The 19,745-nt window shown below is 40.2% G+C and overlaps 1 protein-coding gene across 3 annotated transcripts in view; it reads left to right on the top strand.

Moving 5' to 3' along the window:
- The first annotated feature begins 370 nt into the window (after positions 1-370).
- The window catches only part of zhx2a (zinc fingers and homeoboxes 2a), an 87,987-nt gene continuing 68,612 nt past the window's right edge, over positions 371-19,745 (top strand). For 2 of the 3 annotated variants that reach the window (XM_062063558.1, XM_062063559.1), the window contains exon 1: positions 371-803. The gene's annotated coding sequence lies outside the window, so the exon portion shown is untranslated. The remainder of the gene's footprint in view (positions 804-19,745) is intronic. The other variant, XM_062063560.1, reaches the window with a different exon arrangement.

Raw genomic sequence — 19,745 nt, 5'->3', positions numbered from 1 at the left:
CCAACAATTGCGAGAACGACTTTTTATCGTCAAAATCGGCTACTGAGTTTAATTTTTTTCATGTTTTCTGCTGGTGGTGTGCCTCAAAAATGTTTTCAATGAAAAAAAAGTGCCTTGGCTCAGAAAAGGTTGAAAAACACTGCAGTTGAGCATCACGTTCATCTGGGAGTTTATAACACATTTGCATGTGGGCGTGAACCAAACTCACCATCACTTCTCGAAGAAGTCCAGAGGAGGTCACTGTTGTATGATAGGCTTCCCGGAGCCACGGATCACGTGTGCATGTGTGTGTGTCACGCACGCTCAGATGACGCCAAGCTGTCGAGAGGGACGTATAATGGGCGGGGCTTGTTGGGAAAGCCACGCCCTCACTGATGATTTCATATTCAATCAGGTCGGAACTGACTCGTAGGGGGAGACGTCAACACGGACTTTATTGACCCAAACACCGGTCGTTATGCTCCATGGAGACCCCGGTACCTCCTATGTCACCCGGGCAGGCGAGTTGCTCCACTTCCCGCCGCCTTCTTGTGAACTTTCCACGGCTTCAGCACCACGCAGCCGCTATGGACGGACACCGGCGCCCCGGTGCGGCATGCAAATACGTACTCTGACGTCGGCGATCATGTGGCTTTTGGCGTAGATCCTCCTTGTGATCGCCAATTTTTTCCCTATCCGGTCGCATGTTGTCTGCCTAGCTACTGGAGCTACATTTTTTTTTTATAAACAGCTTTTTGCTCATTTCCGTCTGCTTTTGGATTGTACTGCATGCTACCTGAGCATCGCGACGTTACCGTGTGCAGGTAAGAAATATTTATAATGCGTTTCCGCTGGCTCGAAAGTACCCTCAAGTCAAAAGTGTGCGCATGTGTCTGCTGGGGGGATTGTTCGCCGTCTAAAGAGCTCCACGTCTCTGGGGTTTTTTTTTTAATGTTTAACTTGTCTCGTCAACTTTGCCCGCTTCGCTGGCGCCACCTGCGCGCTAACGTGTCCGGCAAGTTTCGGGCATTTTGAGAGGAAGGGGAGCCAGGCAGAGAGTCAGTCAGGGCGCGAGAAACGTCGGGTCTACTTTTCCTCCTCCTCCTCCCTGTGTCGACATAACCAGCAAAACATGGCCGTCCTCTGCCGACATGTTGTTACGTCGCTGACGAGGAGGAGGAGGAGGGGGAACATTCGGGGCGAGTGTTTCCCCGCGTCGCTCCGTCACACCTCCGGCGGAAAGAGAGGGTCTATTGCTCTTCCCCCCCGTTGCTGCATCCGCTCCCACGAAGTGGCAACGGGGGTCTGAGTGCAACTTTTTGGAGGCTGTTGTTTATACACTTTGATATGTGCGTGTGATGTAGGCGGAACGCGCCCAGTCGGTGACGCCTCCTCCCCGCCGAGAGCAGGCTGACTGGGGCTGACTTTCACTGCAGTGGGCCCGCTGCAAGACGCCAGGCGTGGTTCTTTCTGTTCCCAATGTCAACTTTGGGTAGGAGCCCAGTGTCTCCTGCTTTAGCCAACGCAGTCTGGCACCCTGCGATGGTTTTTGGAGACAGGGAGGAGGTCTTTGCATCCCTTGTGCTACCCAGCCCCATTTGAAATGAAGACTGAATGCACATGGCACAATAACACACCCACAATTCTGCTTGTTCTGAGGATATTTATCTTCAGAGCATCCGTCCATTATTATTGGCATATCAGGATGATAACATTCTTAAATTATACAAAACCTTAAAGGGGAAATTTGCCTATCATTCACAATCCCTATGTGAGACAAGAACATGTCTTTCTTTTTTAATGCATTCTAAATCGTAAATACCGTATTTTTTGGACTATAAGTCACAGTTTTTTTCATAGTTAGGCCCGGGGTGCGACTTATACTCAGGAGCGACTTATGTGTGAAATTATTAACACATTACCGTAAAATATCAAATAATATTATTTAGCTCATTCATGTAAGAGACTAGACGTATAAGATTTCATCGGATTTAGCGATCAGGAGTGACAGATTGTTTGGTAAACGTATAGCATGTTCTACATTAAGTTAAAGTTAAAGTACCAATGATTGTCACACACACACACTAAGTGTGGTGAAATGTGTCCTCTGCATTTGACCCATCCCCTTGTTCACCCCCTGGGAGGTGAGGGGAGCAGTGGGCAGCAGCGGCGCCGCACCCGGGAATCATTTTGGTGATTTAACCCCCAATTCCAACCCTTGATGCTGAGTGCCAAGCAGGGAGTAATGGGTCCCATTTTTATAGTCTTTGGTATGACTCGGCCGGGGTTTGAACTCACAACCTACCGATCTCAGGGCGGACACTCTAACCACTCATGTTATAGTTATTTGAATGACTTTTACCATAATATGTTATGTTAACATACCAGGCACGTTCTCAGTTGGTTATTTATGCGTCATATAACGTACACTTATTCAGCCTGTTGTTCACTATTTTTTATTGATTTTAAATTGCCTTTCAAATGTCTATTATTGGTGTTGGGTTTTATCAAATAAATTTCCCCAAAAAATGCGACTTATATATGTTTTTTCCTTCTTTATTATGCATTTTCGGCCAGTGCGACTTATACTCCGGAGCATGCTAATAATACGGTACATGCTAGCAATTGGTGGCTAACAACAGGTAATTGAGACGCCATCTTTTCCGCCTATAAAGCGCTCTAAAAACCTCCATAAGCATTTTATATACGCCCGTCCATCCATTTTGTATCGCTTGTCATTCTCGGGGTGATGTAGGTATATATGTAATGTCGGCACATTCATAATACCACGTAATATGTACAGTATTTTGGCCATTTTAAGCATTACCAGAATATAACATACCAAAGACTATAAAAATTGAACCCATTATCTCCCTGCTTAGCACTCAGCATCAAGGGTTGGAATTGGGGGTTAAACCATCAAAATGATTCCCGAGGGCGGCCACTGCTGCTGCTCACTGCTCCCCTCACCTCCCAGAGGGTAGAACAAGTGGTCAAATGCAGAGGGTAATTTCACCACACCTAGTGTGTGTGTGTGACTATCAGTGGTACTTTTAACTTTAACGTTCGCCATTCCCTTTAACAACAACAGCTACTAATCATGGCAGACTTCATGAGAACCAACGACTATTACCTTGGGACTAATGATGATCCGGAACCTTTTTATTTTTGAGCCTGAATACAAGAAGGATGAGCTATATGTTTTAGAAGCTGTGTGATAAGCAGATTCAACTGTAGTGAAACACTAAGCTTCATGCAGCAGTATTGCTAAGTGCTAAACAAGAAATACAAACTACAAACATAATAAAACAATCACTTAGTGTGCAATGTCCGCTTTCACTGGGGTGCGGGCTGATGGGATGTTTATGTCTTTCAGCACAATCCTTGTGTTTCCTGGTTAGATGATGAATTCATGATAATTCTCACTCAGTTAAAAAAGGGGTGGGAGAAAACAAGCATCTTGTCACGTGTCTTCCCAGGGATGTCGTCAGATCCAAATTGAATTTAAAATTTGACACAACTTCTCGGCTTATGACCACAACCTTCTACTATACAAGTGTGAGGTATGCTTTATAAGCTAACACAAACTTTTACCAATTTAGGGGTGATTGCAACAGTGTAAGCTCAGTATGGCAGCAGATGCATAAGCTAGTTGCTCTCAGTAATCAATGCACTGTCTTCATAAAACTAATTCCTCTGCGTTAGCTCTTATAATAACAATATCATAAATACTTTGTTAGTATGCAGTTCATGACATGTATATGAAATATTGTTGGTGGTTTTTTGGATGTTTTAGAAGGCATTATAGGCGGAATAGGTGACTCCCATTCGCTACATTGTTAGCCATCAAGTAGGGCTGGGTGGTTTGTCTCTGTGCGATATAGAAAATGACTATCGTGATATTCGAGTATACATTCTCATGTAGTTGCTTTTAGCTGCGGGGCATTAAACTGCATGCGTTTCTCACTCTTTCCTGTCTCTCCTTCTCACAGAGACGTAAACCAAGCGCACCTTCTTACATACGTCACATACTGTCACACGCTCCCGCGGAGCGGACACGTAGCGACATGGTAACGTTAGCTGTGATGCTAACAGCTAGCGGTGTGGTTTGAGTGGTAATACGAGAGAAAGAAGGTGCGAATCTGGTAACAAATGGAGGAATAATTCATTCCCAAGAAAAACAGCACAGGGTCCATCGTCTGACGGTGGTTTGGCTTGAAGCGGGAATATGTCTTTACATGTCAACATTTCCGTTCGGTGCCACACCAACTAAATGCCGAAGCAACTATTTCCACATCAACACCGTAGGACATATACTGTTTGATATGCAGCTAATTTTTATGTGACACTTATTGAAATATCTTGTGTGTCATCATGCACAAAAGTGCACTTATAGCTTGTTTTAATTCAAGGCTAAGGCAAAATATCGAGATATATATCGTGTATCGCGATTTGGCCTAAAATATCGAGATATTAAAAAAAGGCCATATCGTCCAGCCCTACCGTCAAGTGCAAGTTGTATTTAACGATTTAAAATACACAAAGGGAATGTGAATGATATGCAAATATCCAAAAAAGTGCAGTTCCCCTTTAAGTGCAATCAATCCTATATGTTTCTTTACAAAGATGGAGGTATCCATTTAACAACATATGTGTAATGTGCAGGCATGTGATTTTTCCGTCTATAGTCGGAAATCCGTCTTTTTTATATCTCTGTAAAGATATTTAAAAAATGTTTTCCGTTTTTCCTTGTCTTTTTCTACCTACAATGTGTGTTAAAATCTTGATCCTTCTCTTTGCCATACCTGCCAACAACTACGGTTTTCCCGTAGTGAGTATGGTCTTTGATAATCCAGTGGTAAAAATTAAGGTTTTCAGAGGTGGCGACTTGTCCAGGGTGTACCCCGCCTTCCGCCCGAATGCAGCTGAGATAGGGTCCAGCACCCCCCGCGACCCCGAAAGGGACAAGCGGTAGAAAATGGATGGATGGGCATTAAAAATGACTAACTTAAAAATCGAAGCTACGTAGCGAAGCCACTCCACGGGCAGGGGACAAACTATACGGGAAACATCAATGATGATTGGTTGGTTTACGTATAAGAACATACAGGATGATTGGTTGGTTTACTATGATGAGTCACGATTGGTTAAGATTAGGGCAAAACATTACGGACAGGCCAATCAGAGGCAAGACAGGGCGCATCTTCGAACCAGGAAGGGAAATCACAACAGACGCATCCAAAATGACAAAGAGAGAGTCGGAGAAGAGAACAGGGAATATTCACGCGGGGGATTTATATATTAAAAAACTAGTAGAAGATGGCAGAGGCATTCTCATCCTTAGATTTTTCTTTTAGTGATGTAGACGACGTCCAGGAAACCCACAATGCGTCCACTTGGCTCCCTTGTCCCCCCACCAGGGCACCGCTTTGGACCTGGATGGGGACACTCTCGGCTTATTTTCAGTCTTTTTCATTAAGTTCAAATCACATGCCTGAATGTGGCCGGAGTTGGCAAGGTGCTAATTTAAGATGATGGAAAGTGTTTGTTAGGGCTGCACAAATCTGGAAATAATGTGAATCAGATTTGAGATTGGGATTTTCTGGGATGCTTTTTCAAACGCACATACGTACACACACACACACACACCAACCAACCATGTTCAGGGCCATATGCTTTTTTTTTTTTTAGATAAATCAGTCATTTGTATTGTTATTGGTGTCAAATTATTTATTTATTTTTAAAAATCTGAATAATCACACTTAAAATGGAATAATCATGATTGATTACAGTTACAACTTACTACCAAAGCGTTATTTAACTTATATGTGGTATTTTTGTTGAAAACAATGTTGCAGGTATGCTCCACCATCATTGTTTGTCGTTCAGTGCTTAAAAAACGTTTTGGTTTTATAGATGGTATTTTAATCTTGTTGCCAAAAATGTGGCGCTGAACTAAAATATATGCAAATTAGCTTGGTTTTATCTAAAATCTCACCGGGGTGTATTTTGAAGTCACATTTGCCACCAGTTGGAGTCTCCACACTCATTCTTTGACATTGCATCCCACATTGCCTTTCAGGAAAAGAACAGTGGTTAAATTAGAGGCGCATGTGCGCTTAAAATAAATTGTGTGATAATCTGTGTTCATACATGAATAATGCAATATTTTTTGTGATCATTCACAAGTTAACTCATTAAATTAGGCAGCACTCCCCTTTTTTTTCTTTAAAAAAAAAAAAAAGTGGTGGTGTCATGCCAACAATAGTGTTAGCATGACACTTAGGGTAAATTTATTTTGTCCAGTTTACTCAGTGAGCATACAGTGACCTATTATGGCAGGGGTGTCAAACTTATTTTGATTAGGGGCCACTTGTAAAAGTAAATATATATGAATATCAATGTATAATGGCCTCATTTTATTACACCATTTTTTTTTTTACGTACAAATTGATGGATAACTTGCTTTGAAATCATAAATCACTGTGACTGTCAGATATCTAAATATGTATTTTTATTTGAACAAAAAAAGATTTGGAATATAAGTTAATATAGGGCTGCAAAGATCAATTAGAAAAAAAGCTAGCTTTGTTGCGTCGTTTAATGATTGTAACTGTAAAAATTGTAACTATCCAGACTGCATCGAGTGCCCGCAACTTTAAATAACCGGTCATAGCTTCTGCAAGGCCGCTGCAATAGAGCGCACATGAGAGCGGAGGTGTGTATGTGCCATGATCTGTGTGGGGCCAAACAGCGAAGTGTTTTTTAAAATTTGTATTATTAAACACACTTTAAAAGTTCAATTTCAATGTTGATTGTATGTGTTTAATAGAAGAAAATAATGAAGGTATGCAAGCAGAATAATTGTTGTGTATTTCAACAATTTTATTTAAAACATGCATCAAGGCTATAAAGTGTTATCAAATTACTCAAACAAATTAACCAATGGATTACTCGTTTATTAAAATAATCAATAGCTGCAGCTCTAAGTTAATGTTTCTTGCATGATCAGAGAATATTAAAAGTTAAAAGACATGCAATTGCATTCACTACATGCAATTTTGTTTCAAAATTGAAAGAACAAATTTGACCTCGAGTGCAGCTGGGATAGGCTCCAGCCAGGGGCGCCGCTACGGATTTTGGGCCCCATCCCCTCGAGGGGGTGCGGGGGGGTTACCCACGTATGCAGTCCTCTCCAAGGTTTCTCATAGTCATTCACATTGACGTCCCACTGGGGTGAGTTTCCTTGCCCGTATGTGGGCTCTGTACCGAGGATGTCGTTGTGGCTTGTACAGCCCTTTGAGACACTTGTGATTTAGGGCTATATAAATAAACATTGATTGATTGATTGATGAAAATAATCTTTACAGGGCCCCCAACACAGCGGCAACATTTTTTGATGCATGTATTGTTACCAGGACATGGAAAATAAAACATGTGTGATTATATGTTAGTTAATAACTTAGTGTCATTATTTTTTCTTTATTATAATTTCATCATCATTAGGGGCATCTCTGGGCCCCCCTCCATCATGGGGCCCCTAGAATCCGTCTCCTTTACCCCCCCTTTTCAGTGCCCCTGGCTCCAGCACCCCCTGCGACCCTAAGAGGGACAAGCGGTAGGAAATGAATGGATGGATGGAATTTGAACAAACTGGTTACTGTGTGGGTTCCTTCCGGGAACTCCGGCTTCCTCCCACCTCCAAAGACATGCACCTGGGGATAGGTTGATTGGCAACACTAAATTGGCCCAAGTGTGTGAATGTTGTCTGTCTATCTGTGTTGGCCCTGCGATGAGGTGGCGACTTGTCCAGGGTGTACCCCGCCTTCCGCCCCTGTGCAGCTGGGATAGGCTCCAGCACCCCCGCTACCCCATAAGGGACAAGTAGAAAATTATTTGATGGATGGATGGTTTGTTCAAATGTTCATGTTGTAGAAAGTAGGATAATAAAGGCAAAAGAGGAGGGGAAAAGAAGCATATTGCTTGCAATAGACCACATTACATTCACTCCTAGAATGCTACACTATTGCTTTGTGGAGGTTGTTAAGCGCCGTATAACTGGCATTACAATCATCTAGATTATTATTTGCAATGACATGCTTACCTTTTGAAGATGTATGGTGTTCACTAGACAATATCCCTCTCACATTGGGATGACCTGAGATTCTGTGTTTGGCAATATGCACTTTTGAGTAGCGGCACCTAATCATCAAGAGATCTAAGGGGTTTGAACACCACACAGTTAACCCACCTGTCATATTCGCTAGTACCTGTAATTCCTCAGGGTACCGTCTATAAACTTGACTGCTCGCACTACCGTTCTTTATACGTGAAAAGCGATTTAGCTCATGTTTGTTCGCATGTTCCCAGCTTGTGATGTTGCAAATCTGAGGTAATGTTTGTAATTTATAGTGACAGCAGGATAGTTTTTTTTTACTCTATGCATAATCTAAGAAAATCTCATTTTGTTGATCAAAGTCAACCTCAATTTTTATGCAGATAAAGTGTAATCGCACATAGTTGTAAAAAAAGAATAATTAGAAAGTTAACAGATACCAAATTAGATAACAATAAAGGACATATGTTTCATTGAGTTGTATATGTATTTATGAAGGAGGTAGGGCAATAACAGAATTGCTAACAGATGTTATCTCGTCAGCATTGCAAAGCAGAGAGCATTTCAGTTCAACTGAAAATATATATTTTTTGATAACCGAGTAATGGTTCACACAGCTGACTTGTATGCATGACGAGGGGTTAAGTCCAACATGATTTGGCGTTTCCATTGCCCTGTAATTGACCCGTTTGCAATTGAGGTTTCATTTTAGCCATAAATAAAATGTGAATGGTTATGTAAACATTACATGATGAATTATTGCAATTTTGGCAAAGTCTGTTGTCAGTACTAAAATGTTTTTTTCTCAGATTTGCTCAACCTTGTGTTGTTTCTCTCTGAGCCACAAATGCAAAGAATGTCAGGGCCAAACATCCAGCTGTGAGTGGATTCACTCTGTGTGCTTCCTGGAAGTTTCCTGGTACTAGAAATGTAACGAGAACATTTCATATCACAATTATTGTGACCAAAATTACCACGGTTATCATGATGTTGAATGTGTTAAACAGGTACTTCTACACACATTGAAATCTTTTATCCAAATGTTATTTGAAAAAAATCAACACACAAACAACATACTTTTCTTGGAAAAAGAAACATTAAATATTGTTCTGGCTTCTTAACAGACAAAAATATTATTTTATTATTCAAATATGTGTACCTTCTTCCGTTTAATTTGTAAAGGTGTTAGTGTTTCCTAATGATAAAGACGTAAGGTCACATACGATTCACTTCCTGTTGTAGACACGGCCATGTGTGGTTGTCCACATCTACCTCTCTGTATGAAGGGAGCATAGCCCGTGGGTTCAATGTGCACAGTTGAATAGTTTAGTTGTTTAGAGAGAAATGTCTTTATATGAGTTAAGATTGACGTATGAAGTTTGTAATGAGGAAAGATGTCAATGACATGTCTTTTGTTTGTGTTAGCATGTAAGCTAGCTAGTGCTAGCTGCTTCTCCAGGAAATGAACAATATCCCTGTGAGTTGATCAAAATGCAGTATTCCATCACTTCAGTTTTTTTCTGTTTAAACTTTCTACAAATCTGTTTTTTGGTTTTTTTTACTTTTACACACATTTCACCACCTTAGAGTGTGGGCTTTTTGTGTGATAAATAAAATGTCACTTAATTAAATGCAGAAATCCTTACATTAATTGGAGCAATACATCATTGGACAATATTGACAAATATTCTACGTCAACACATAATACTTTTATAACATACAGGGGTCATATCAAGATTTTTTTTTTTACATTTAAAACACCTCTTGGTGGTCTACATCAATGGTCTCCAATCACCGGGCCGCGGCCCGGTACCGGTCCGTGGATCAATTGGTACCGGGCCGCACAAGAAATAAAATAAATAAAATATATATATATATATATAAAAAAATATATATATATATATTTTTTTTTTTAATTTTTTTTTTTATTTTATTTTATTTATTTATTTTTTTTATATTTTTTTATTAAATCAACATAAACACAAGATACACTTACAACCAACCCAAAAAACCTCCCTCCCCCATTTACACTCATTCACACTCATTCGCACAAAAGGGTTGTTTCTTTCTGTTATTAATATTTGTGGTTCCTACATTATAGATCAGGGGTGGGCAATTAATTTTCACCGGGGGCCGCATAAGCAACCCGAGCACTGCTGGAGGGCCACACGACAATATTTCAATTAAATTTTGCTCAATATTATTTTTGATATACCGTAAGATAAATAATAATGATGATAATAATAATAATTAATAATAATAATAATAATTTCATTTAACCTAACTTAACTTTATACAAAAGCAGATTGCTTTTGATGGTCACTTTATCCTGCATTATCCAACATTTTTCCCCATCAGATTTGGACAACCATCTGTTGTTAAAAATAGTTTTTAATCATATTTATTTTATATTGTTTTTTATATTGGTTTTATATATAATTGTTTTTTCTTTTTATTCAGTCATTGGTGGAGCTAAGGATAATATGTGAATATTGTTTGTAATATTGTTGTGCAGCACTTTGGAAACATTTTGTTGTTTAAATGTGCTATATAAATAAAGTGGATTGGATTGTCACACCTGCCAGCTTGTCCCAACACGCATTTACCTCTGTGAACAAGTCATTACCTGTGGTTGTCTCTTTAATTGACTGCATCCGAGCTCTCATCCAAAGTTAGCGAAAAACATTCCATGTCTCCGGGCATTATCAGCGCAACAAAGTCCAATAAGCACTCCTTAATAAACTCTCCGTCAGAAAACGCCTTACTTTTTCTGGCGCTTTTGTGAGAAATGACGAAACTTGTCCTGACGGCTGCATCTCTGGGGGTGTGAAATATGGCACAAAGTCCTTGTTGGGTTTGCAGTTTTACCATCAACGCATCAGCCTCCCTTGCGCGCGCTTCATCAGACACATTCCGGTATTTTCCCTCGTGTTTCTTCGTGTAGTGGCGATTAAAATGATATTTAAACACAGCAACCTGTGTACCACACATTAAGCACACGGCTTTACCATTAATTTATGTAAAGAAATACTTGCCAGTCCAAAACACGCCATTCCTCATCAACTTTTCTTTTTTTAGTGTCTCATCACTTGTCTCTACGCACCTTCACTCACAGGTTCCCTCCGGACATACGGCATAAATAACACATTTCAAAATAAAAGCAGCACAGTTGTATTGCGCGCACGACATAGATGTTTTTTAAACTTTATTTTGTAATTTGTAATTGCGCCATTCAATTCACTCACAATCGCACACGCGCATACGTCCACACGGAAGTAATACAAATAACGCTTTTCAAAACAAAAGCAGCACCGTTGTATTGCACACTCGACATAGATACTTTTTAAAATTGATTTTGTAATTTATGATTGGCCTCACGCGGGCCGGACAGGGATGCGCAAAGGGCCGGATGCGGCCCGCGGGCCGTACAATGCCCAGGTCTGTTATAGATCAATACAGTCTGCAGGGATACAGTCCGTAAGCACACATGATTGTATTTTTTTATGACAAAAAAACGCCAACCTCTTTGTATCTGCGGACCGGTCAACGCTTGAAAATGTGTCCCACGGACCGGGGGGGGGAGGGGGGTGTATTATTTTTTTTTTGTCATAAAAAAATACAATCACGTGTGCTTACGGACTGTATCCCTGCTGACTGTATTGATCAATATTGATATATAATGTAGGAACCACAAATATTAATAACAGAAAGAAACAACCCTTTTGTGCGAATGAGTATAAATGGGGTTTTTTGGGTTGGTGCACTAATTGTAAGTGTATCTTGTGTTTTTTATGTTGATTTAATAAAAAATTAAAAACTTTTTTTTTTTTTTTTTTTTTTTTTTTTTTTTACATTTCTTGTGCGGCCCGGTACCAATCGATCCACGGACCGGTACCGGGCCGCGGACCGGTGGTTTGGGACCACTGGACTACATAACCAGTAATGGTGGTTCTTTGTTGAAAAATTTGCATTGATTTTATTTTACAAACCTATTTTCAAGCCACTTTTTTCTCCCTTTCAAAACAGCTAATTTTGAGAGGCGAAGTTGTTAGATGCAAAAGAACCATGCCCCATCCATTCCCCACTGCCCAACCGAAATGTTTTGTAGTTTTATTTATTTATTTTTTAGCTTTCTTGCTATTTATTGTGCACTATGGACATCAGTGACAGCCACAAGCCATTTTTTAGTGACTTTCATCACAACACAACATCCCAGATGACATAGTGAGAACAGCAGGCTCACCGTGGTTTGTTTTCGGCACCAAGGAAGATGGCAAAGATGCGGGTGGACAAAAGCGAGGAAGGGAGCCCAGCTGACGTACAGGTCTGGAACTATACGCTGACTAAGGTTAAACTTCTACCGAGCCTAACATTCTAATGCCAGATCCTGGACATATACATGTGTGTATTGATATTAAAAGGCTGTTTTATTCTATGTCATGTAAATAACTCCGCTGCACGGCTGCTTCGATTTGTAAACTAACAGTCTCAAGGCTATTAGGGACGCTTCAAGCAACATTGCGAACATAACAAATAATATAACTTACTCATCCATTGCAAACACGGTAGGCACTGATCAAATTAAAACTAGTTTTCAGGAAAATCATTTTTTATTTTGCCAGAGGATAGGGATGCTAGTGTCTTACAGTAAAAGGCTAAGCTAACTACATATCATTGACACATTTCTAACCTACTGCAGGGTTTCCCCTAGATTGCCAGTATATGTACATGGCATTAGGGGCACGGTCAAAATGACGACATCATATATATGACATGATGATAATTTTGATTTGCAATGATGCATATATTTTCTTTAAAAAAGGCTAAACAACTGTTTCATGTATATTTAAAAAAACAAATATTTATTAGTTATTAATAATACCATTAATAACATTAATATTATTTTTTTTTTTTATCAGAATCACAATCATTTTAAACACAATAAATTTAACTTAGTAGACGGTGCTCTCTTGGTTCAATGCAGTTTCAAATGTTGCTGCCTGTTGTAAAAGGTAACACAGGCTACACTTTATTCTGCCCTCTCTGAATGTTGCAATTTAGTTTGCCAAATGTGTAAAAAGTCCTTTGAATTAGATTTGGAAAAAAATAGGTGTTTTGTTGATATTCTTCACAATGAAGTCACTGGAAAACTAACCACACTAAAAAAGTACATTATATATACACATAAAGTGCACATACGTGTAGGAGTCACGTTAGATTAATAATATAATTTGGAATAAACTGAAAAAGCAATACTTTCATAGACAAACTAATTCAAATTAACATGACCAATGGCAGGGCACAGATAGATAATCATTCACACTCACATTCATATCTATGGACAATTTGCAGTCTCCAATTAACCTAACATGCATATTTTTGGAATGTGGGAGGAAACTGGAGTGCCCGGGGAAAACTCACACACGCACGGGGACAAATGCACACTCCACACAGCAATGTCCAAACGGGGGTTCGAAGACGCACACGGCGTAAATTAGACATTATTGTCGGTAGTAATGTAAAATATTTAGGGTAGTTTACACTGGCTTGAACAATAAATGCATTAATTAGCTTAAAATACCTTTCTCTTCTACTTTCCTTACTTTTGCTGGCACTTCCCCCCCCCCCCCCCCCCCCCACACACACAATTAAGCAACAAGTAACATCTTTATGATATTTGAGCTGTTTTTCAAACTTATTTTAGCCATTAGTATGTAAATATTAGCGTATATACAGCATATCCATTCATACAATATATCATTTAAATTAGTTTTCATCTTATGAAAAGTTTTTTCATTAAAACAAATTTTAAAAAACTTACTTTGAAGGTGTTGCGGCATTAATCTTGCCGTGGTGTGGTGCAACGATTGTTGATGTAGGGGAAATCTGTACTTTTATTACTTATCGTTTTATTGTCTCCTCCATTGCCATTAATAGTTGGCACCGAGCCGGCCATTAAAAGTAGTTTTTCCCCAAAAATCTTATCTTTTTGTGAAGGTTTGAGGGTGAAGCAGCTAGGACTCTTCTTGGCACACACTCGGAGCGACTTCTTCACAGTTAAAGGCACATTGCCATGAAAACAAAAGTTAGCCAGGCACTTCTTACAAAACCCAAAACCAGTGAAGTTGGCACGTTGTGTAAATTGTAAATAAAAACAGAATACAATGATTTGCAAATCCTTTTCAACCTATATTCAATTGAATACACTGCAAGGACAAGATACTTAATGTTCGAACTGATAAACTTTGTTATTTTTTGCAAATATGTCATTTGGAACACAAAGTAGCAAAAAATACATTTTTTTTTCTGTTTTTATTTACGATTTACACAACGTGCCAACTTCACTGGTTTTGGGTTTTGTACTTCTTCAGATGAGACTGAAGGTTTCAATAGTGTCCTTAGTTGGTTAATACAACCAATAACCGCATTTTTGTTCTTTGAGTTGTATCTTGGCCAGTTTGTCGTCTAAACTACAGATGTGTGCATAAACTAAAAATGGCAGATGCGCGCAAGGCAGTCTGGCTAGATTTATACCATATACAGTATGGATTATCCGCTGACGATGTGGCCAATTGTTGACATAATTTATTGGGAACATTTTAAACCGACCGTTTAGAGCAGACCTGGGCATTCTGCGTCCCGCGGGCCACATCCAGCCCTTTGTGCGTCCCTGTCCGGCCCGCGTGAGGCCAATCATAAATTACAACCTACATTTAAAAAAGTATCTATGTCGAGTGTGCAATACAACGGTGCTGCTTTTGTTTTGAAAAGCGTTATTTGTAGGGGTGTGGGAAAAAATCGATTCGAATTCGAATCGCGATTCTCACGTTGTGCGATTCAGAATCCATCCATCCATCCATACATCTTCTTCCGCTTATCCAAGGTCGGGTCGCGGGGGCAGCAGCCTAAGCAGGGAAACCCAGACTTCCCTCTCCCCAGCCACTTCGTCCAGCTCTTCCCGGGGGATCCCGAGGCGTTCCCAGGCCAGCCGGGAGACATAGTCTTCCCAACGTGTCCTGGGTCTTCCCCGTGGCCTCCTACCGGTCGGACGTGCCCTAAACACCTCCCTAGGGAGGCGTTCGGGTGGCATCCTGACCAGATGCCCGAACCACCTCAACTGGCTCCTCTCGATGCGGAGGAGCAGCGGCTTTACTTTGAGCTCCCCCCGGATGGCAGATCTTCTCACCCTATCTCTAAGGGAGAGCCCCGCCACCCAGCGGAGGAAACTCATTTCGGCCGCTTGTACCCGTGATCTTGTCCTTTCGGTCATAACCCAAAGCTCATGACCATAGGTGAGGATGGGAACGTAGATCGACCGGTAAATTGAGAGCTTTGCCTTCCGGCTCAGCTCCTTCACCACAACGGATCGATACAGCGTCCGCATTACTGAAGACGCCGCACCGATCCGCCTGTCGATCTCACGATCCACTCTTCCCCCACTCGTGAACAAGACTCCAAGGTACTTGAACTCCTCCACTTGGGGCAGGGTCTCCTCCGCAACCCAGAGATGGCACTCCACCCTTTTCCGGGCGAGAACCATGGACTCTGACTTGGAGGTATACTATACATATAGCTATACTCTCGGCAGGGTCCTTGAGGGTGCATGGGAGTTTGCCCAACCAGTCTACATGTGTTTTGTGGACTTGGAGAAGGCATTCGACCGTGTCCCTCGGGAAGTCCTGTGGGGAGTGCTCAGAGAGTATGGGGTATCGGACTGTCTGATTGTGGCGGTCCGCTCCCTGTATGATCAGTGCCAGAGTTTGGTCCGCATTGCCGGTAGTAAGTCGGACACGTTTCCAGTGAGGGTTGGACTCCGCCAAGGCTGCCCTTTGTCACCGATTCTGTTCATAACTTTTATGGACAGAATTTCTAGGCGCAGTCAAGGCGTTGAGAGGATCTGGTTTGGTGGCTGCAGGATTAGGTCTCTGCTTTTTGCAGATGATGTGGTCCTGATGGCTTCATCTGGCCAGGATCTTTAGCTCTCACTGGATCGGTTCGCAGCTGAGTGTGAAGCGACTGGGATGAGAATCAGCACCTCCAAGTCCGAGTCCATGGTTCTCGCCCGGAAAAGGGTGGAGTGCCATCTCCGGGTTGCGGAGGAGACCCTGCCCCAAGTGGAGGAGTTCAAGTACCTTGGAGTCTTGTTCACGAGTGGGGGAAGAGTGGATCGTGAGATTGACAGGCGGATTCAGAATCGATTCTCATTTTTAAAAAATCTATTTTTTTTATTTTATTTTTTTATTAAAAAAAATATATTTTTTTTTTTTTTTTAATTAATCAATCCAACAAAGCAATACACAGCAATACCATAACAATGCAATCCAATTCCAAAACCAAACCCGACCCAGCAACACTCAGAACTGCAATAAACAGAGCAATTGAGAGGAGACACAAACACGACACAGAACAAACCAAAATTAGTGAAACAAAAATGAATATTATCAACAAAAGTATCAATATTAGTTACCATTTCAACATAGCAGTGATTAAAAAATCCTTCATTGACATTATCATTAGACATTTATAAAAATAAAAATAAAAGAACAATAGTGTCACAGTGGCTTACACTTGCATCGCATCTCATAAGCTTGACAACACACTGTCCAATATTTTCACAAAGATAAAATAAGTCATATTTTTGGTTAATTTAATAGTTAAAATACATTTACATTATTGCAATCAGTTGATAAAACATTCTCCTTTACAATTATAAAAGCTTTTTACAGAAATCTACTACTCTGCTTGCATGTTAGCAGACTGGGATAGATCCTGCTGAAATCCTATGTATTGAATGAATAGAGAATCGTTTTGAATCAGGAAAAAATCGTTTTTGAATCGAGAATCGTGTTGAATTGAAAAAAATAGATTTTGAATCGAATCGTGACCCCAAGAATCGATATTGAATTGAATTGTGGGACACCCAAAGATTCACAGCCCTAGTTATTTGTATTACTTCCGTGTGGAAATATGCGCGTGCGTGATTGTGAGTGAATGTGAACAGCGACAATCACAAATTACAAAATAAATTTTAAAAAAAACATCTGTGTCGTACGTGCAATACAACTGTCGTGCTTTTATTTTGAAAAGTGTTATTTATGGACGTATGTCCGTGTGTAACCTGTGAGTGAAAGTGCACAGCGACAATTGATGTCAGCTCACGCTAAAAAAAGAAAAGTTTATGACGAATGGCGTGTTTTCAACAAGACATGGACTGCCAAGTATTTATTTACAGAAATTAAAGGTAAAGCCGTGTGCTTAATTTGTAGTACACAGTTTGCTGTGTTTTAAAGAATATAATTTGAATCGCCACTACACGACAAAGCACGAGGAAAAATACCGGAATTTGTCCGATGAAGAGCACGCAAGGGAGGCTGATGCGTTGATAGTAAAACTGCAAACCCAACAAGGACTTTTTGCAAAATTTCTCACCCCAAGAGATGCAGCCGTCAGGACAAGTTTCGTCATTTCTCAGAAAATCGCCAGAAAAAGTAAGGCGTTTTCTGACAGAGAGTTTATTAAGTAGTGCTTATTGGACTCTGTTGCGCTGATTTGCCCGGAGAAGAGGGGCGCATTGGAGAACGTGTCACTCTCCCGACGCACTGTAACGAGGCGGGTTGATACCATCGCTGGCAACTTGGAGTTTCAGCTGAAGAACAGAATTGCCGACTTTGACTGTTTTTCGCTGGCTTTGGATGAGAGCTGCGATGTACGTGACACTGCCCAGCTGCTCATCTTCTTACGTGAGATAACTGCAGACTTTCAAATCACGGAGGAGCTGGCAGCCATGCAGTCAATTAAAAGGGACAACCACAGGTAATGACTTGTTCACAGAGGTAAATGCGTGTTAGGACATGTTAGGACTGAAATGGGACAAGCTGGCAGGTGTGACAACAGATGGTTGTCCAAATCTGACGGGGAAAAATGTTGGACTTTTAAAGAGGATGCAGGATAAAGTGACAGAAAATAACCCTGTGCCGAAATTGACATTTTTGCATTGTATTATACATCAGGAAGTGTTGTGTAAGACAGTGTTAAAAATAAATCCATCAAAAGCAATCTGCTTTTGTATAAAGTTAAGTCAGGTTAAATGAAATTATTATTATTAATTATTATTATTATTATTATTATTATTATTTATCTAACGGTATTTCAAAAATAATATTGAGCAAAATTTAATTGAAATATTGTCGATGTGGCCCTCCAGCAGTGCTCGGGTTGCTCATGCGGCCCCCGGTAAAAATTAATTGCCCACCCCTGGTTTAGAGGAAGTGGATAGGAAGGCATGTTTTGTAAATATCTTCGCAATGCCTCCACGTTTTGGTTTTAAATTTTCAGGACTCATGCAGATCCCAAATGCAGAACAGCAGGTACCAATTGGTAAGAACAATTGGTTTTGTATGAGTTGCATGCAAAAATTAGTTACATCTTTGTCAATTTTCGGGTTTTCCGTTAAATATTAGATTCTAGGAATGTAACGATATCAAAATCTCATGGTACAATATTATCATGGTATTAAGCCACGGTACTATATTATTGTAGTATATGTCCAAAAAAAGACTTAAAAATGCCGTAGTGTGTAAAATGAAGTGGCCGGAATGTTTAGGATAAACACAGTGACAGTAATTGAACACAAACATAATGTTAAAATGTTCTAATCATATTTATCACTACAAACAAGTATTTTTAAGTGCAAAGAACTGTGTAGTAACATCCAATGTGCCTCAACTCTTACTTTCAAAGAAGCAGTGTCTTCTACAGTGGACATTTTTTTCTATCAGTTTGGAAATGCAGTTTCTCAGAAAAGTTAACCCATATTTTAACTTTTAATAATATAAATACCTCACAAATTGGCATTTTTTCTTTCGCTGGTTATATCTTTTTGGGTAATGGTAGCTTTTCAAGTAGTTTGGTGTGCAGCAAGTGGTGTCCCTCAGCAAAAACATTTTCTCTATCTACTATTGAGTGGAACACACTTCACTTCCTGCTTTCTTTTTCGCTCCATACCCCACATTACAACCTTTATTTAACCAGATAAGAAACCCATTGAAATCAAGATCTCTTTCACAAGGGTGACCTGGCCAAGAGGTCAACAGCACATGTCACAGAGCAGTTTCAGAAAAGTAATACGTTAAGACATAAATTTTAAAATTTTGCATTTAAAACATTGCGGACCAGCGCTGTGCAGAGGATTTTGGCAGATGTAGTTTATTTTCTAACCTGCCAAAGTAAAAGAGCCAGAAAAAAAACTCCACAGTAAGTTTTTGTTTGATATGTCACAGCATTAACAAGATTTTGAAACAGTAATATTGCGGTATCTACAAAACCGTTAAATCCCTATTAGATTCCATTTTTAGTGGGCAATTCCATGATTTGGTCTGTGATTCATATGGCCCTACCTACCTGATACCTCCAGTGTTTTAGTCAGATGTTGGAAAGGTAACTCGACTTGGTCTGTCAGATTTAGTCAAACAGACATTTGCAGCAAACGAAGAGATGCTGTCACATATTTACCTGGAAGCAAAGTGTGTAATTTAGGTTGGTCAATTGAAAATGTGTATATTAAGTTACCTCAGTTGTCTATATTGACAACATTTTATGAAAATTAGTCAATATAGGTGCGTTAACTGCACCTTTGGTCCAGTTAAGTGTC

The sequence above is a fragment of the Entelurus aequoreus genome, linkage group LG11 (assembly GCF_033978785.1).
Source record: "Entelurus aequoreus isolate RoL-2023_Sb linkage group LG11, RoL_Eaeq_v1.1, whole genome shotgun sequence".
Lineage (NCBI taxonomy): Eukaryota > Metazoa > Chordata > Actinopteri > Syngnathiformes > Syngnathidae > Entelurus > Entelurus aequoreus.
The sequence above is the reverse complement of the archived record's forward strand: the minus strand, read 5'-3'. Positions and strand labels throughout refer to the sequence as shown.